General features: G+C 28.3%; 1 pseudogene across 1 annotated transcript in view; it reads right to left on the reverse strand.

The window, feature by feature from the left end:
- Window positions 1–18132, reverse strand: part of LOC143254067 (ER membrane protein complex subunit 1-like) — a 40153-nt pseudogene that overhangs the window by 11131 nt on the left and 10890 nt on the right. The window contains exons 8-13 of the transcript XR_013029943.1: window positions 17658–17726; window positions 16316–16414; window positions 15666–15762; window positions 13705–13821; window positions 12059–12240; window positions 318–482 (exon numbers count right to left, since the gene is read on the reverse strand). The product of XR_013029943.1 is annotated as an ER membrane protein complex subunit 1-like (transcript). The remainder of the gene's footprint in view (window positions 1–317; window positions 483–12058; window positions 12241–13704; window positions 13822–15665; window positions 15763–16315; window positions 16415–17657; window positions 17727–18132) is intronic.

The raw sequence follows: 18132 nt of genomic DNA on the forward strand, positions 1-18132 counted from the left end.
GTTTTGTCAGGATTATAATGAATATTTAATTTTAAGATATCATGGAAAGAGCAAAGAAAACTATACTTCTTGCAAAAATTAGAAGTTGTTCTGAAATGATTAACTTATCAGATTAGGCAGTACTCGGTACTACTTTTTGGCTTAGAATCAGATCTGTGACTAGTTAAACATATATGTACACATACATGCATATGCATTTTTACCATCAATAACACCAAGATGATCATCAACCAAAGTGCTAATACAAGCAAATAAATGCAAATGGTGAGAGCCAATTAGGACTACTCTAATGTTGTCAAAAGGATTCCAACATGTACCTTGTGTTTTCCAAGCACTGTACACTGGGGAAAAAAGGGAATATGAGCCGTAGTACGAGAAACAAACAGAGGGAGAGAATTCTGCCCTTCTTCACTGAACGGAACCAAGTCAGGTACAAATGTCTGCCATATGATGGTTCCAGTAAGGCTGTCAATTCCAAAAATCTGAAAACAAAAAAGCCAACAAAAGGCTCAAAATGTTTCCTATGTAATAAGAAAAACAACTCTTTTAGGAAATAAACATGACTGACTCACAGCAACTCTCTGATTAAAAGTTCTTTAATTTTCTGATTTAAAGACAGAATTAAAAATATATTGTATTGAAACAGTGGTACACTGTGTAAATCTGGGTGCTTCATCTGTAATGAAGTTATATTCCAACCAGATTACAGGTATCATACCCACACACTATAAAATTTTAAAAACATGGAAAAAAGCTACAATGGAATAGAAGAAATTTAAAATAAAACAATGTTCCAACACTGCTGATATGCCATGTAAACAGTGGTGAACATTATTTGATATATATATTTTTCTATTCCATTTTAGTTGTCTTCTACTTTTTTAAATACAGTTCAGTCATCTTCCTCACCCTTGGTCCTTTTTTCAACATTATTATTATTTGATAGAAGAAGGTACAACAATATTATTATTATTTACTAGATGTACAACAACATTACTATTATTTACTAGATGTACAACATTATTATTATTATTTACTAGATGTACAACATTATTATTATTATTTACTGGATGTACAACAACATTATTATTATTTGCCAAAAGAAGGTAAAACAATATTATTATTTGATAGAAGGTACAACGTTATTATTAGATAGAAGTTACAACAATGTTATTATTATTTGCCAGAAGGTAAAACAATATTATTATTAGATAGAAGGTGTACAACATTATTATTATTAGATAGAAGGTACAACAATGTTATTATTATTTGCCAGAAGGTAAAACAATATTATTATTAGATAGAAGGTGTACAACATTATTATTATTAGATAGAAGGTACAACAATGTTATTATTATTTGCCAGAAGGTAAAACAATATTATTATTAGATAGAAGGTGTACAACATTATTATTATTAGATAGAAGGTGTACAACATTATTATTATTAGATAGAAGGTACAACAATGTTATTATTATTTGCCAGAAGGTAAAACAATATTATTATTAGATAGAAGGTGTACAACATTATTATTATTAGATAGAAGGTACAACAATGTTATTATCATTTGCCAGAAGGTAAAACAATATTATTATTAGATAGAAGGTGTACAACATTATTATTATTAGATAGAAGGTACAACAATGTTATTATTATTTGCCAGAAGAAGGTAAAACAATATTATTATTTGATAAAAGAAGGTACAACAATGTTATTATTAGATAGGTGTACAACATTATTATTAGATAGAAGTTACAACAATGTTATTATTATTTGCCAGAAGGTAAAACAATATTATTATTTGATAAAAGAAGGTACAACAATGTTATTATTAGATAGGTGTACAACATTATTATTAGATAGAAGGTACAACAATGTTATTATTATTTGCCAGAAGGTAAAACAATATTATTATTAGATAGAAGGTGTACAACATTATTATTATTAGATAGAAGGTACAACAATGTTATTATTATTTGCCAGAAGGTAAAACAATATTATTATTAGATAGAAGGTGTACAACATTATTATTATTAGATAGAAGGTACAACAATGTTATTATTATTTGCCAGAAGGTAAAACAATATTATTATTAGATAGAAGGTGTACAACATTATTATTATTAGATAGAAGTTACAACAATGTTATTATTATTTGCCAGAAGGTAAAACAATATTATTATTTGATAAAAGAAGGTACAACAATGTTATTATTAGATAGAAGGTGTACAACATTATTATTAGATAGAAGTTACAACAATGTTATTATTATTTGCCAGAAGGTAAAACAATATTATTATTTGATAAAAGAAGGTACAACAATGTTATTATTAGATAGAAGGTGTACAACATTATTATTAGATAGAAGTTACAACAATGTTATTATTATTTGCCAGAAGGTAAAACAATATTATTATTTGATAAAAGAAGGTACAACAATGTTATTATTAGATAGGTGTACAACATTATTATTAGATAGAAGGTACAACAATGTTATTATTATTTGCCAGAAGGTAAAACAATATTATTATTAGATAGAAGGTGTACAACATTATTATTATTAGATAGAAGGTACAACAATGTTATTATTATTTGCCAGAAGGTAAAACAATATTATTATTAGATAGAAGGTGTACAACATTATTATTATTAGATAGAAGGTACAACAATGTTATTATTATTTGCCAGAAGGTAAAACAATATTATTATTAGATAGAAGGTGTACAACATTATTATTATTAGATAGAAGGTACAACAATGTTATTATTATTTGCCAGAAGGTAAAACAATATTATTATTAGATAGAAGGTGTACAACATTATTATTATTAGATAGAAGGTACAACAATGTTATTATTATTTGCCAGAAGAAGGTAAAACAATATTATTATTTGATAAAAGAAGGTACAACAATGTTATTATTAGATAGGTGTACAACATTATTATTAGATAGAAGTTACAACAATGTTATTATTATTTGCCAGAAGGTAAAACAATATTATTATTTGATAAAAGAAGGTACAACAATGTTATTATTAGATAGAAGGTGTACAACATTATTATTAGATAGAAGGTACAACAATGTTATTATTATTTGCCAGAAGGTAAAACAATATTATTATTAGATAGAAGGTGTACAACATTATTATTATTAGATAGAAGGTACAACAATGTTATTATTATTTGCCAGAAGAAGGTAAAACAATATTATTATTTGATAAAAGAAGGTAAAACAATATTATTATTAGATAGAAGGTGTACAACATTATTATTATTAGATAGAAGGTACAACAATGTTGTTATTATTTGCCAGAAGAAGGTAAAACAATATTATTATTTGATAAAAGAAGGTACAACAATGTTATTATTAGATAGAAGGTGTACAACATTATTATTAGATGGAAGTTACAACAATGTTATTATTATTTGCCAGAAGGTAAAACAATATTATTATTTGATAAAAGAAGGTACAACAATGTTATTATTAGATAGAAGGTGTACAACATTATTATTAGATAGAAGTTACAACAATGTTATTATTATTTGCCAGAAGGTAAAACAATATTATTATTTGATAAAAGAAGGTACAACAATATTATTATTAGATAGAAGGTGTACAACATTATTATTATTAGATAGAAGGTGTACAACAATATTATTATTAGATAGAAGGTACAACAATGTTATTATTATTTGCCAGAAGGTAAAAAACAATATTATTATTAGATAGAAGGTGTACAACATTATTATTATTAGATAGAAGGTACAACAATGTTATTATTATTTGCCAGAAGAAGGTAAAACAATATTATTTGATAAAAGAAGGTAAAACAATATTATTATTTGATAAAAGAAGGTAAAACAATATTATTATTAGATAGAAGGTGTACAACATTATTATTATTAGATAGAAGGTACAACAATGTTATTATTATTTGCCAGAAGAAGGTAAAACAATATTATTATTTGATAAAAGAAGGTACAACAATGTTATTATTAGATAGAAGGTGTACAACATTATTATTAGATAGAAGTTACAACAATGTTATTATTATTTGCCAGAAGGTAAAACAATATTATTATTTGATAAAAGAAGGTACAACAATATTATTATTAGATAGAAGGTGTACAACATTATTATTATTAGATAGAAGGTGTACAACATTATTATTATTAGATAGAAGGTACAACAATGTTATTATTATTTGCCAGAAGAAGGTAAAACAATATTATTATTTGATAAAAGAAGGTAAAACAATATTATTATTAGATAGAAGGTGTACAACATTATTATTATTAGATAGAAGGTACAACAATGTTATTATTATTTGCCAGAAGAAGGTAAAACAATATTATTATTTGATAAAAGAAGGTACAACAATGTTATTATTAGATAGAAGGTGTACAACATTATTATTAGATAGAAGTTACAACAATGTTATTATTATTTGCCAGAAGGTAAAAAACAATATTATTATTTGATAAAAGAAGGCACAACAATATTATTATTAGATAGAAGGTGTACAACATTATTATTATTAGATAGAAGGTGTACAACATTATTATTATTAGATAGAAGGCACAACAATGTTATTATTATTTGCCAGAAGAAGGTAAAACAATATTATTATTTGATAAAAGAAGGTACAACAATATTATTATTAGATAGAAGGTGTACAACATTATTATTATTAGATAGAAGGTGTACAACATTATTATTAGATAGAAGGTGTACAATATTATTATTAGATAGAAGGTGTACAACATTATTATTATTAGATAGAAGGTACAACAATGTTATTATTATTTGCCAGAAGAAGGTAAAACAATATTATTATTTGATAAAAGAAGGTACAACAATGTTATTATTAGATAGAAGGTGTACAACATTATTATTAGATAGAAGTTACAACAATGTTATTATTATTTGCCAGAAGGTAAAACAATATTATTATTTGATAAAAGAAGGTACAACAATATTATTATTAGATAGAAGGTGTACAACATTATTATTATTAGATAGAAGGTACAACAATGTTATTATTATTTGCCAGAAGAAGGTAAAACAATATTATTATTTGATAAAAGAAGGTAAAACAATATTATTATTAGATAGAAGGTGTACAACATTATTATTATTAGATAGAAGGTACAACAATGTTATTATTATTTGCCAGAAGAAGGTAAAACAATATTATTATTTGATAAAAGAAGGTACAACAATGTTATTATTAGATAGAAGGTGTACAACATTATTATTAGATGGAAGTTACAACAATGTTATTATTATTTGCCAGAAGGTAAAACAATATTATTATTTGATAAAAGAAGGTACAACAATGTTATTATTAGATAGAAGGTGTACAACATTATTATTAGATAGAAGTTACAACAATGTTATTATTATTTTTGCCAGAAGGTAAAACAATATTATTATTTGATAAAAAGAAGGTACAACAATATTATTATTAGATAGAAGGTGTACAACATTATTATTATTAGATAGAAGGTGTACAACAATATTATTATTAGATAGAAGGTACAACAATGTTATTATTATTTGCCAGAAGGTAAAACAATATTATTATTAGATAGAAGGTGTACAACATTATTATTATTAGATAGAAGGTACAACAATGTTATTATTTGATAAAAGAAGGTAAAACAATATTATTATTTGATAAAAGAAGGTAAAACAATATTATTATTAGATAGAAGGTGTACAACATTATTATTATTAGATAGAAGGTACAACAATGTTATTATTATTTGCCAGAAGGTAAAACAATATTATTATTTGATAAAAGAAGGTACAACAATATTATTATTAGATAGAAGGTGTACAACATTATTATTATTAGATAGAAGGTGTACAACATTATTATTAGATAGAAGGTGTACAATATTATTATTAGATAGAAGGTGTACAACATTATTATTATTAAATAGAAGGTACAACAATGTTATTATTATTTGCCAGAAGAAGGTAAAACAATATTATTATTTGATAAAAGAAGGTACAACAATGTTATTATTAGATAGAAGGTGTACAACATTATTATTAGATAGAAGTTACAACAATGTTATTATTATTTGCCAGAAGGTAAAACAATATTATTATTTGATAAAAGAAGGTACAACAATATTATTATTAGATAGAAGGTGTACAACATTATTATTATTAGATAGAAGGTACAACAATGTTATTATTTGATAAAAGAAGGTACAACAATGTTATTATTAGATAGAAGGTGTACAACATTATTATTAGATAGAAGTTACAACAATGTTATTATTATTTGCCAGAAGGTAAAACAATATTATTATTTGATAAAAGAAGGTACAACAATATTATTATTAGATAGAAGGTGTACAACATTATTATTATTAGATAGAAGGTGTACAACAATATTATTATTAGATAGAAGGTACAACAATGTTATTATTATTTGCCAGAAGGTAAAACAATATTATTATTAGATAGAAGGTGTACAACATTATTATTATTAGATAGAAGGTACAACAATGTTATTATTTGCCAGAAGAAGGTAAAACAATATTATTATTTGATAAAAGAAGGTAAAACAATATTATTATTTGATAAAAGAAGGTAAAACAATATTATTATTAGATAGAAGGTGTACAACATTATTATTATTAGATAGAAGGTACAACAATGTTATTATTATTTGCCAGAAGGTAAAACAATATTATTATTTGATAAAAGAAGGTACAACAATATTATTATTAGATAGAAGGTGTACAACATTATTATTATTAGATAGAAGGTGTACAACATTATTATTAGATAGAAGGTGTACAATATTATTATTAGATAGAAGGTGTACAACATTATTATTATTAAATAGAAGGTACAACAATGTTATTATTATTTGCCAGAAGAAGGTAAAACAATATTATTATTTGATAAAAGAAGGTACAACAATGTTATTATTAGATAGAAGGTGTACAACATTATTATTATTAGATAGAAGATGTACAACATTATTATTATTAGATAGAAGGTACAACAATGTTATTATTATTTGCCAGAAGAAGGTAAAACAATATTATTATTAGATAGAAGGTGTACAACATTATTATTAGATAGAAGGTGTACAACATTATTATTATTAGATAGAAGGTACAACAATGTTATTATTATTTGCCAGAAGAAGGTAAAACAATATTATTATTTGATAAAAGAAGGTACAACAATGTTATTATTAGATAGAAGGTGTAACAATATTATTATTTGATAAAAGAAGGTACAACAATATTATTATTAGATAGAAGGTGTACAACATTATTATTAGATAGAAGGTGTACAACATTATTATTATTAGATAGAAGGTACAACAATGTTATTATTATTTGCCAGAAGAAGGTAAAACAATATTATTATTTGATAAAAGAAGGTACAACAATGTTATTATTAGATAGAAGGTGTACAACATTATTATTAGATGGAAGTTACAACAATGTTATTATTATTTGCCAGAAGAAGGTAAAACAATATTATTATTTGATAAAAGAAGGTACAACAATGTTATTATTAGATAGAAGGTGTACAACATTATTATTAGATAGAAGTTACAACAATGTTATTATTATTTGCCAGAAGGTAAAACAATATTATTATTTGATAAAAGAAGGTACAACAATGTTATTATTAGATAGAAGGTGTACAACATTATTATTAGATAGAAGTTACAACAATGTTATTATTATTTGCCAGAAGGTAAAACAATATTATTATTTGATAAAAGAAGGTACAACAATATTATTATTAGATAGAAGGTGTACAACATTATTATTATTAGATAGAAGGTGTACAACATTATTATTATTAGATAGAAGGTGTACAACATTATTATTATTAGATAGAAGGTACAACAATGTTATTATTATTTGCCAGAAGAAGGTAAAACAATATTATTATTTGATAAAAGAAGGTACAACAATGTTATTATTAGATAGAAGGTGTACAACATTATTATTAGATAGAAGTTACAACAATGTTATTATTATTTGCCAGAAGGTAAAACAATATTATTATTTGATAAAAGAAGGTACAACAATATTATTATTAGATAGAAGGTGTACAACATTATTATTATTAGATAGAAGGTGTACAACATTATTATTATTATTAGATAGAAGGTGTACAACATTATTATTATTAGATAGAAGGTACAACAATGTTATTATTATTTGCCAGAAGAAGGTAAAACAATATTATTATTTGATAAAAGAAGGTACAACAATGTTATTATTAGATAGAAGGTGTACAACATTATTATTAGATAGAAGTTACAACAATGTTATTATTATTTGCCAGAAGGTAAAACAATATTATTATTTGATAAAAGAAGGTACAACAATATTATTATTAGATAGAAGGTGTACAACATTATTATTATTAGATAGAAGGTGTACAACATTATTATTATTAGATAGAAGGTACAACAATGTTATTATTATTTGCCAGAAGAAGGTAAAACAATATTATTATTTGATAAAAGAAGGTACAACAATGTTATTATTAGATAGAAGGTGTACAACATTATTATTAGATAGAAGTTACAACAATGTTATTATTATTTGCCAGAAGGTAAAACAATATTATTATTTGATAAAAGAAGGTACAACAATATTATTATTAGATAGAAGGTGTACAATATTATTATTTACTAGATGTACAACAGTATTATTATTATTTGCCAAAAGAAGGTAAAACAATATTATTATTAGATAGAAGGTGTACAACAATATTTGATAGAAGAAGGTGTACAATATTATTATTAGGTAGAAGGTGTACAACAATATTATTATTAGATAGAAGGTGTACAACAATATTATTATTAGATAGAAGGTGTAGAACAATATTATTATTAGATAGAAGGTGTACAACAATATTATTATTAGATAGAAGGTGTACAACAATATTATTATTAGATAGAAGGTGTACAACAATATTATTATTAGATAGAAGGTGTACAACAATATTATTTGACAGATGGTGAACAACAATATTTTTTATTTGATAGATGGTGAACAATATTATTATTAGATAAAAGAGGGTACAATAATACCAACAAATAAGCTGACCAATCACTCTAGAAACAGAAATGGTGTAAATACTCATTTTATTTTAGTTCTTAAAATTTGAGATCAGGAGTAACAATAAACATCAATTCATTTTCATTGTAAATTCTTGTTTCATTTTGTTATTTTTGATTCTTAGGTTGAGAAACTGAGGGTAAGCAAGTTTTCCAAGTTTTCATTAATACAGCTTTTGTGAAGCTCAAACTAACATAATAGGCTATATAAGAAACTTTCAAACTTTTCTTTATTGCACTTTCCAGTTGTTAACTGGAAGGGGTTAACAGAGACTGCCTGTGGTAACTAACACCCAAAAGCATTGGGGATATCCCATCTATCAAACAAACTCCAAACAGAAAATGACAAAGTAGTTAGCAGTCATGGAAAATTTAAATAAAAGTACATAGTTGAGTGCTTATAGCCACAACATTTCAATTCTCACTGTCTTTGACTGTCTAGAGGCAGCTGTAGGAAGACAGCTACCCTAAAAGAAATGTATTAAAGTCAAAAGTAGAAACAAAATATGGTCACCCTAAAAATATTTCTACTAAACATTACCTAACATTCTCCACCTTTAAAAGTTTTAAAAATTCCCAAAGTAGAACAGTACCACCCTAAACATTCTCCCACAAGCTACTCCAAACCTCCACCCTAAATACACACACCCGATTAAAAGTAGTGCAATTTTAAGGACAGTATACAATTTAACATAGAGACCAACCCTAAAAATATTACACATTCAATATCCTTACGCCACTGTTAACCTTCTCCTGGAGTGTGCGTACACTGGTGTACAAATGCCATTTTAATTTATTTAAGGATATCCCTGTAACAGTTAACCTACATTAAAAACTTAAAATAAGTAAAACTTAAGAATTATTAGATATGTTTAAACATTCACACTAGACAAAAATCACAGAACAGGTTTAATAGCAGAGTTCTGGAGGACAAATAATCGAATACTGTATACATCCTGAACTTATAATATTTAAAGTAATAAGTACTTTGTAACTGTTTTATATTATTATTGTGTAGTTGCAGGCAATAATAAATAATCAGATTTCATTTTAATTTAGATCTGGTAGTACCATTCACAACCCACATTTGATAAACTGTGTTTTCCAACCAAAGACAGATAGAGAGAAAAAGATGAGGTGCAAATTCCTTACAGTTTTCAATAATTCCAAGTTTGTAACCCATGAAAAACATGTACAGCATATTCCATGTTTCACAAAGCTAACCATGTTTGCTGAAAGAGTTAGTTTAAGCTATCACTGTAACTTGTAAGAACTTGTTGAAATGTTGATTAGGTTTAAAGTATCACTGTAATTTGTAAGAGCTTGTTGAGTTGTTGATTAAGTCCAAGCTATCACTGTAATTTGTAAGAACTTGTTGAAATGTTGATTAGGTTTAATGTATCACTGTAATTTGTAAGAGCTTGTTGAGTTGTTGATTAAGTCCAAAATATCACTAATTTGTATGAGCTTGTTCAGATGTTCGTTATGTTTAAGCTATAACTGTCATTTGTAAGAACATGCAGAGTTGTTCGTTAGATTTAAACCATCACTATCATTTGCAAGAACTTAACAAGATGCTTGTTAGATTTAAACTATCACTGTCATTTGTAAGAACTTAACAAGATGTTGGTTAGATTTAAACTATCACTGTGATTTGTAAGAACTTAAGATGTTGGTTAGATTTAAATTATCACTGTGATTTGTTAGAACTTAACAAGATGTTGGTTAGATTTAAACTATCACTGTGATTTGTAAGAACTTAAAAAGATGTTGGTTAGGTTTAAACTATCACTGTCATTTGTAAGAACTTAACAAGATGTTGGTTAGGTTTAAACTATCACTGTCATTTGTAAGAACTTAACAAGATGTTGGTTAGGTTTAAACTATCACTGTGATTTGTAAGAACTTAACAAGATGTTGGTTAGGTTTAAACTATCACTGTCATTTGTAAGAACTTAACAAGATGTTGGTTAGGTTTAAACTATCACTGTGATTTGTAAGAACTTAACAAGATGTTGGTTAGGTTTAAACTATCACTGTGATTTGTAAGAACTTAACAAGATGTTGGTTAGGTTTAAACTATCACTATGATTTGTAAGAACTTAACAAGATGTTGGTTAGATTTAAACTATCACTGTGATTTGTAAGAACTTAAGATGTTGGTTAGATTTAAATTATCACTGTGATTTGTTAGAACTTAACAAGATGTTGGTTAGATTTAAACTATCACTGTGATTTGTAAGAACTTAAAAAGATGTTGGTTAGGTTTAAACTATCACTGTCATTTGTAAGAACTTAACAAGATGTTGGTTAGGTTTAAACTATCACTGTGATTTGTAAGAACTTAACAAGATGTTGGTTAGGTTTAAACTATCACTGTGATTTGTAAGAACTTAACAAGATGTTGGTTAGGTTTAAACTATCACTGTGATTTGTAAGAACTTAACAAGATGTTGGTTAGGTTTAAACTATCACTGTGATTTGTAAGAACTTAACAAGATGTTGGTTAGGTTTAAACTATCACTATGATTTGTAAGAACTTAACAAGATGTTGGTTAGGTTTAAACTATCACTGTGATTTGTAAGAACTTAACAAGATGTTGGTTAGGTTTAAACTATCACTGTGATTTATAAGAACTTTCTAAGATGTTGGTTCGAAAGTGAATAAAAAACTCCAGGGTGAGAACAGGGACATAATGATAATGTGAGCAATGTTTTAGGTGAAGAAAGAAAACAGTTCATTAAGAAGTAAAATATGGATAATACTCTGAAATTGTAGGAATATAAAATGTATCAGTCATTTTATATAGGTTACCAAAAGATATTCAAACTGAATATGAATTAGTTACATATACAATCCATATCAAACAGATAATATATAGAGAATCATCTTAGCTGACAAATTCCACTTCATTCTTTTATAATTCCTAAAAATATACCTTTCCTGAAGCAGAAACAAACACAAGGACCTTGTGCAAGCCAAACTTGTCCCTGATTAACTCCGACGTACCACTTTCAAAAGATCCTTTTCTCCCAAGACCCGTCAGTGTTCCCAAAAGAAACGTCTGCAGCTGGAGAGCTTGTGTAGTTAACCGAGTGATCAGGGCAGTTGTTACATCAGCTAAACAAAAATAAGGTGATGATAAAAATGTTTTGGTAAAATGTAGGATACTGTAACCAAATAAAATAATCTCTTATTTTATAGTCTTATTTTATATCTCTTATTTAATAGTCTGCATTTGAACCTGAGGTTTCCTCACGTCTAAACCTCACTAGCTTTGTTAATTTAAACAACCCACACTTTACCACTTAGATGTTATAAATTAAAACAAAAATTTCTAAATAATGTGAGTGTAACACACTAATTAATTTCTTGCACCAAACAAAAGATAAACTACACATTGGCATCTTTAGTTTTTATATAATACTTGAAAACACCAGTAAAGAAATGTCAATAATATTAAATACTATAACTCTTGTATAAATTACAAAACAATTGTCAGAAGGATTTATTAATCATTACATACTTGTACAGAGATGCCAACTATTTCAAATAACTGAGCATAATGATTGTAGACAGAGCCCTTTCACAGTTTTAGTCTTTTAGATTTGCCAAAAACAAGACAATCTGGTGAACGAGGCCTCTTTTTTTCCATCTTGTGAATGATCGCATTGGTGTTTCTATGCCACTTAGAAAATGAGAAATACCCATCTATGCGAGTGCTGATTGGCTGACAAGCACTGATGATGTAACTATGGATTCCCCCACGTACCCAGTATGGAGAAGCACCGCACTCAAACTATTGGTAGATGTTGGAGATACAAATATTTTTTATTATTTCAAGCACAAACATGACTAACGACATAGCCATTTGTACTATATTTTTTATTTATTATCAAAATGTATATGTATCTCATTAGAAATTTTCTTTTCACCCCTTTCAAGCCCTGGGGGAACAATTTATCACCTTATTGTATAGGCCTATACAATATATAATAATTTGGCAGTTGCAACAAGTCGTAACATTTGTCCGTATGAGGGTATAGTCGTAATGTACACACCAAAATCATAATGATTACTCTCAAATCATAATGGTTGGCATCTCTGCTTGTATACAAAGTGCTTACTATCCAGTTATTGTGAATACTCAACTACACTACATATTAATTAATTAAAACAGCACATTTAGAAGAGTGACAGTATCAGTGACCTTGTCAAATAATATTTCTGGTCATTCAAAACTGACTTGTCAAAATAAAAACTTGTAGTCTAAAAATGTACATTTCCCCAATTAATGCATCCCTAGTTCCAGAAAGTCAAATAATATTTCAGGTCATTCAAAACTGACTTGTCAAAATAAAAACCTGTAGTCTAAAAATGTACATTTTCCCAATTAATGCATCTCTAGTTCCAAAAAGTCAAATAGTGTTTCTGGTCATTTAATACTGACATACAAGTTTCTAAAACTGTAAGTTATTTAGAACAGTTTCATCTCAAAATTTCATTGGTTTCAACTTGTCACCACAAATTCCACAAAGTTCCGTAATTGTAAAAGTTTAAGATATTAAAATTTTATCTGTATACCACCAGCAACTTCAAACTCTTGTTCAATTTTTGCATCTGTGTCTGATAACGGCAAGTCCACTATTTCAACGGACACCACCGAGGCCAGAGCTTCTTCTCGGCTCCAGAACACCTTCCCTACATAAAGCACTTTATTAGTTTCCCGGTAAATTCATATTAAAAACACTATAATGTATCAATACAATAATTATTGTTACGCCCATTCAGGTGGTCTACACCATGAAAAGCAACTCCACAACTGCAGTCTAAGCTGCAACCTTCAGCAGAACCTTCTGTTTGATACTAAAACTAAACACAGTAGATACAGTAAAGTTTTACATTCATAAAATTATATATTTTCCTTACAAAATGAGATAAATATATAAAGGAATTAAAAAATGAACCATTTTAACAAGCAAACAGATTATCTAAGTTCATTAATCTAAACATTCCTCCAAACAACTGCCAAAATGAAACTGACAGATGACAACAAAACTGACATTCAAAACGTTCGTGCAGTGGACATTCTTTTGATTTTATTTAGCTGTAAAAAGTGACACAGCTGTGACAAAATTACACTACAAACATTACATTTAACCAAAGTCTACATCACTTAAAAAATGTTACTGTTTTATATTGTGATCTTTCTTTCTTCATTCTGGCAACATTAAACAATATTTTTGATGCATCTGTATTGTATTTTTTTAAGAGAGATTAAAATAAAGATCTTGTTTGATAGAAAAAAGAAACAGGTCATTTTAAGTTTGACTTTCTATCAGAGAAGTAATTACAATATCAAGCTGATACCACAAACTGTGAAGTGATCACAATATCTAGCTGATACCACAAACTGTGAAGTAATTACAGTATCTAGCTGATACCACAAACTGTGAAGTAATCACAGTATCTAGCTGATACCACAAACTGTGAAGTAATCACAGTATCTAGCTGATACCACAAACTGTAAAGTAATCACAGTATCTAGCTGATACCACAAACTGTGAAGTAATCACAATATCTAGCTCTATACCACAAACTGTGAAGTAATCACAATATCTAGCTGATACCACAAACTGTGAAGTAATCACAATATCTAGCTCTATACCCCAAACTGTGAAGTAATCACAATATCTAGCTCTATACCCCAAACTGTGAAGTAATCACAATATCTAGCTGATACCACAAACTGTGAAGTAATCACAGTATCTAGCGATACCACAAACTGTGAGTAATCACAATATCTAGCTGATACCACAAACTGGGAGTAATCACAGTATCTAGGCTGATACCACAAACTGTGAAGTAATCACAGTATCTAGCTGATACCACAAACTGTGAAGTAATCACAGTATCTAGCTGATACCACAAACTGTGAAGTAATCACAATATCTAGCTGATACCACAAACTGTGAAGTAATCACAATATCTAGCTGATACCACAAACTGTGAAGTAATCACAGTATCTAGCTGATACCACAAACTGTGAAGTGATCACAATATCTAGCTGATACCACAAACTGTGAAGTAATCACAATATCTAGCTGATACCACAAACTGTGAAGTAATCACAGTATCTAGCTGATACCACAAACTGTGAAGTAATCACAATATCTAGCTGATACCACAAACTGTGAAGTAATCACAATATCTAGCTGATACCACAAACTGTGAAGTAATCACAGTATCTAGCTGATACCACAAACTGTGAAGTAATCAGAAAGATTGAGACAGATTAAACTATTTCTATTATTTATATTACTATTTGAGAACTTTTTGAAGTGTAATTTCTTGAAGTAGGACCACAGTATTATCAAAATAACCTTCTTTAGATGTATTGCTGGGTTTATCTTAATTATGTCACCATTTGAAGACTTTCTGAATGAGTAATGACGTAAAGTGAAACATCAACAGAATACTACTGAACATTTTAGAAATTTGTATTATTATTAAACTGTTCTAGTGGAGCTGTAGAATAGACTTACCGTGCTGGTGAACGAGGACCAAAGAATGGTCTTCAAAAGTAAGAAGAAGTTTGTAACTGGGTTCTTTGTCCTTTCTCAGGAACGGCAAAACAATCATCTGGAAAACAAACACAAAGTTGAAATATGAATGGCTGTTTCCGGTTTCAACACAAGCACTCCATGTTTATATTGCTGGCAACTGTAAAAATCACTGCTAAGTATTTAACGTCACACATTTCTGGGTTAGAGGTTTCAACTCAACGTTCCCTCCTATCACCTTCCTAACATTTTAATGTATCTAGCTGCTTGTAAAACAACAAGGGTAACAAATATGTTTACAATGGTCTGGCTTGTTATGAAATCCCTGCAAGCCTACACGAGGGCGACCTGCACTATTCGTCCTTAAATTTAACAGTGAAAGACTAGAGGGAAGGTATCTAGTCATCACCACCCACAACCAACTCTTGGGATACTCTTTTACCAATAAATAATGTGACTGACATTATATTTCTCCCATGGCTGAAAGGGCAAGCACATTTGGTAGGATAGGAATTTGAATCTGCAACCCTCAAACTGAGATTCAAGTGCTCTAACCACCTGGGCATGCTAGGCCTATGTTTACATAGAACTTGACTGAATTAGTTAACATTCCTACCACATTGCTGACTTACCTTCTTGACAGTCCCACGATGAGATGGAATATTTAAAGTTCCCTCCAGTTCCTGCAGTTCTGTCCAGGAACTGGTATCTAAACAGAGCACTTTGTAATTCTATAAAGGAAACAAAAAAAAAAAACTGCTATCATTTTTTCACCACATCATACAATCCATGAACATAAACATATGTGACCTTATTTTGAAGTCAAAACTACTTTAACCTTGTCCAGCAGGGTATTTTTTATTATGGATGACAGAACATTTTAGTCCCTTACATTTAAAATTTTATGAATACTCTTACCCTTGTATGTTAAAGCCCACATCATGACGTTTAGAACGTTATTTTCAAAATGTTTTATTAAATAATATTTTTACTACTTACATCAATGAGATTGGCACCAAAACATCGTTTATAATTTAAATCTTAAAATTACACACGTTTCAATTTCTTAATTTAAAATAAGATGTACAGAAAAAAATGTTAAGCATTAGTTTTTATGTCATGTAACATGTCTAATTGTCTTACTGCTCGGTTTCTATTTTATTATGCCCACCATACACCATTTATGAGTACTCATTCAATTAGAAACTGAAATTTGATATAAAGACAAGCTACATATAAAATAAGAACCTCACAACTCTATAATTGGCTGAGATATATATTATAAACCTACTAGACTGGCTCCACCCTTCAAACTGATCATTTAAAAGTTCTTAACTAGTACCACCTACTATTAAGTAGCTCAAGTTTATAACAAACAGAAAATAATTTTCTCCTCTATGTCACTCTGACAGTTGTGTACAAGTGTCTTGAAGATGAAAGAAAGAATTTTGCCAAAACTGTAGATGAACAGGAATGGGACATCTCCAACCCACACATACTTAGAGACTGTACTAAATTACAGGGATTTTGAGGATACTAATACAGTAATTCTTTTTTTCTTTTCAAAAGTTAATGTTTGAAGCCTACAAACCATAATTTTTTGTATCCTTCAATTTTGTTTGGATACAGAGCTACTGAATAGAAAACCAGACCCTCACTGCCACACCCTCTCTTTTAGGATTTGTTTAATAGTTCTGTCTTATGTTTAATTATATATTACTTATAACCACAGATGGGGTATGTACATGTTTTTTATATTCTTTATTTATTATTATAAAAGTAACATTGTTCTTTCTGATGTCCAATTCACAGTTACAGAATAAAGTTAAATAGGTAACATCAACTTAATATTCTAAAGGTTACCAAATGTGTTTCTTTTATTTTAATAACAGTAATGGCCGTAAGTAACTACTAGTAATTTAACAATAACTGACTTAAAAACTCTTAGCTTTTCAAACAATGTTATACGCTCACCTCGACCTTTGGAAGAAGCACGAAAAGATAAAGGTGCCCATCAAACAATGCTGTAGAGAGATCAGCTGCCTGCAAAGAAACATCTGGACTTGTTACCTTGAACAGCCGATAGAGTTTTGTGTGTAAATTATCATTGTCCGTATAAAAGTTATACCAACCTAATACACTGGATAACATTGCAAAAGTAAAGAAAAATTTGCATGTGTAGATATATTATTTTAAGTCACAGTGACCTACAGTTTCTTTGGCTCAAGAATGTTTTTGGTTTGATTTGTTTTGAATTTTGTGCAAAGCTACACAAGGACTATCTGTGCTAGGTGTCCCTAATTTAGCAGAGTAAGACTAAAGGGAAAGCAGCTAGTCATCACCACCCACTGCCATCTCTTGGGCTACTGTTTTACCAACAAATAGTGGGATTGACCGTTACATGATAATGCCCCACATGGATGAAAGGGCGAGCATGTTTGGTGTGACA

This window comes from Tachypleus tridentatus, chromosome 6, assembly GCF_004210375.1.
Source record: "Tachypleus tridentatus isolate NWPU-2018 chromosome 6, ASM421037v1, whole genome shotgun sequence".
Classification (NCBI taxonomy): Eukaryota; Metazoa; Arthropoda; class Merostomata; order Xiphosura; family Limulidae; genus Tachypleus; species Tachypleus tridentatus.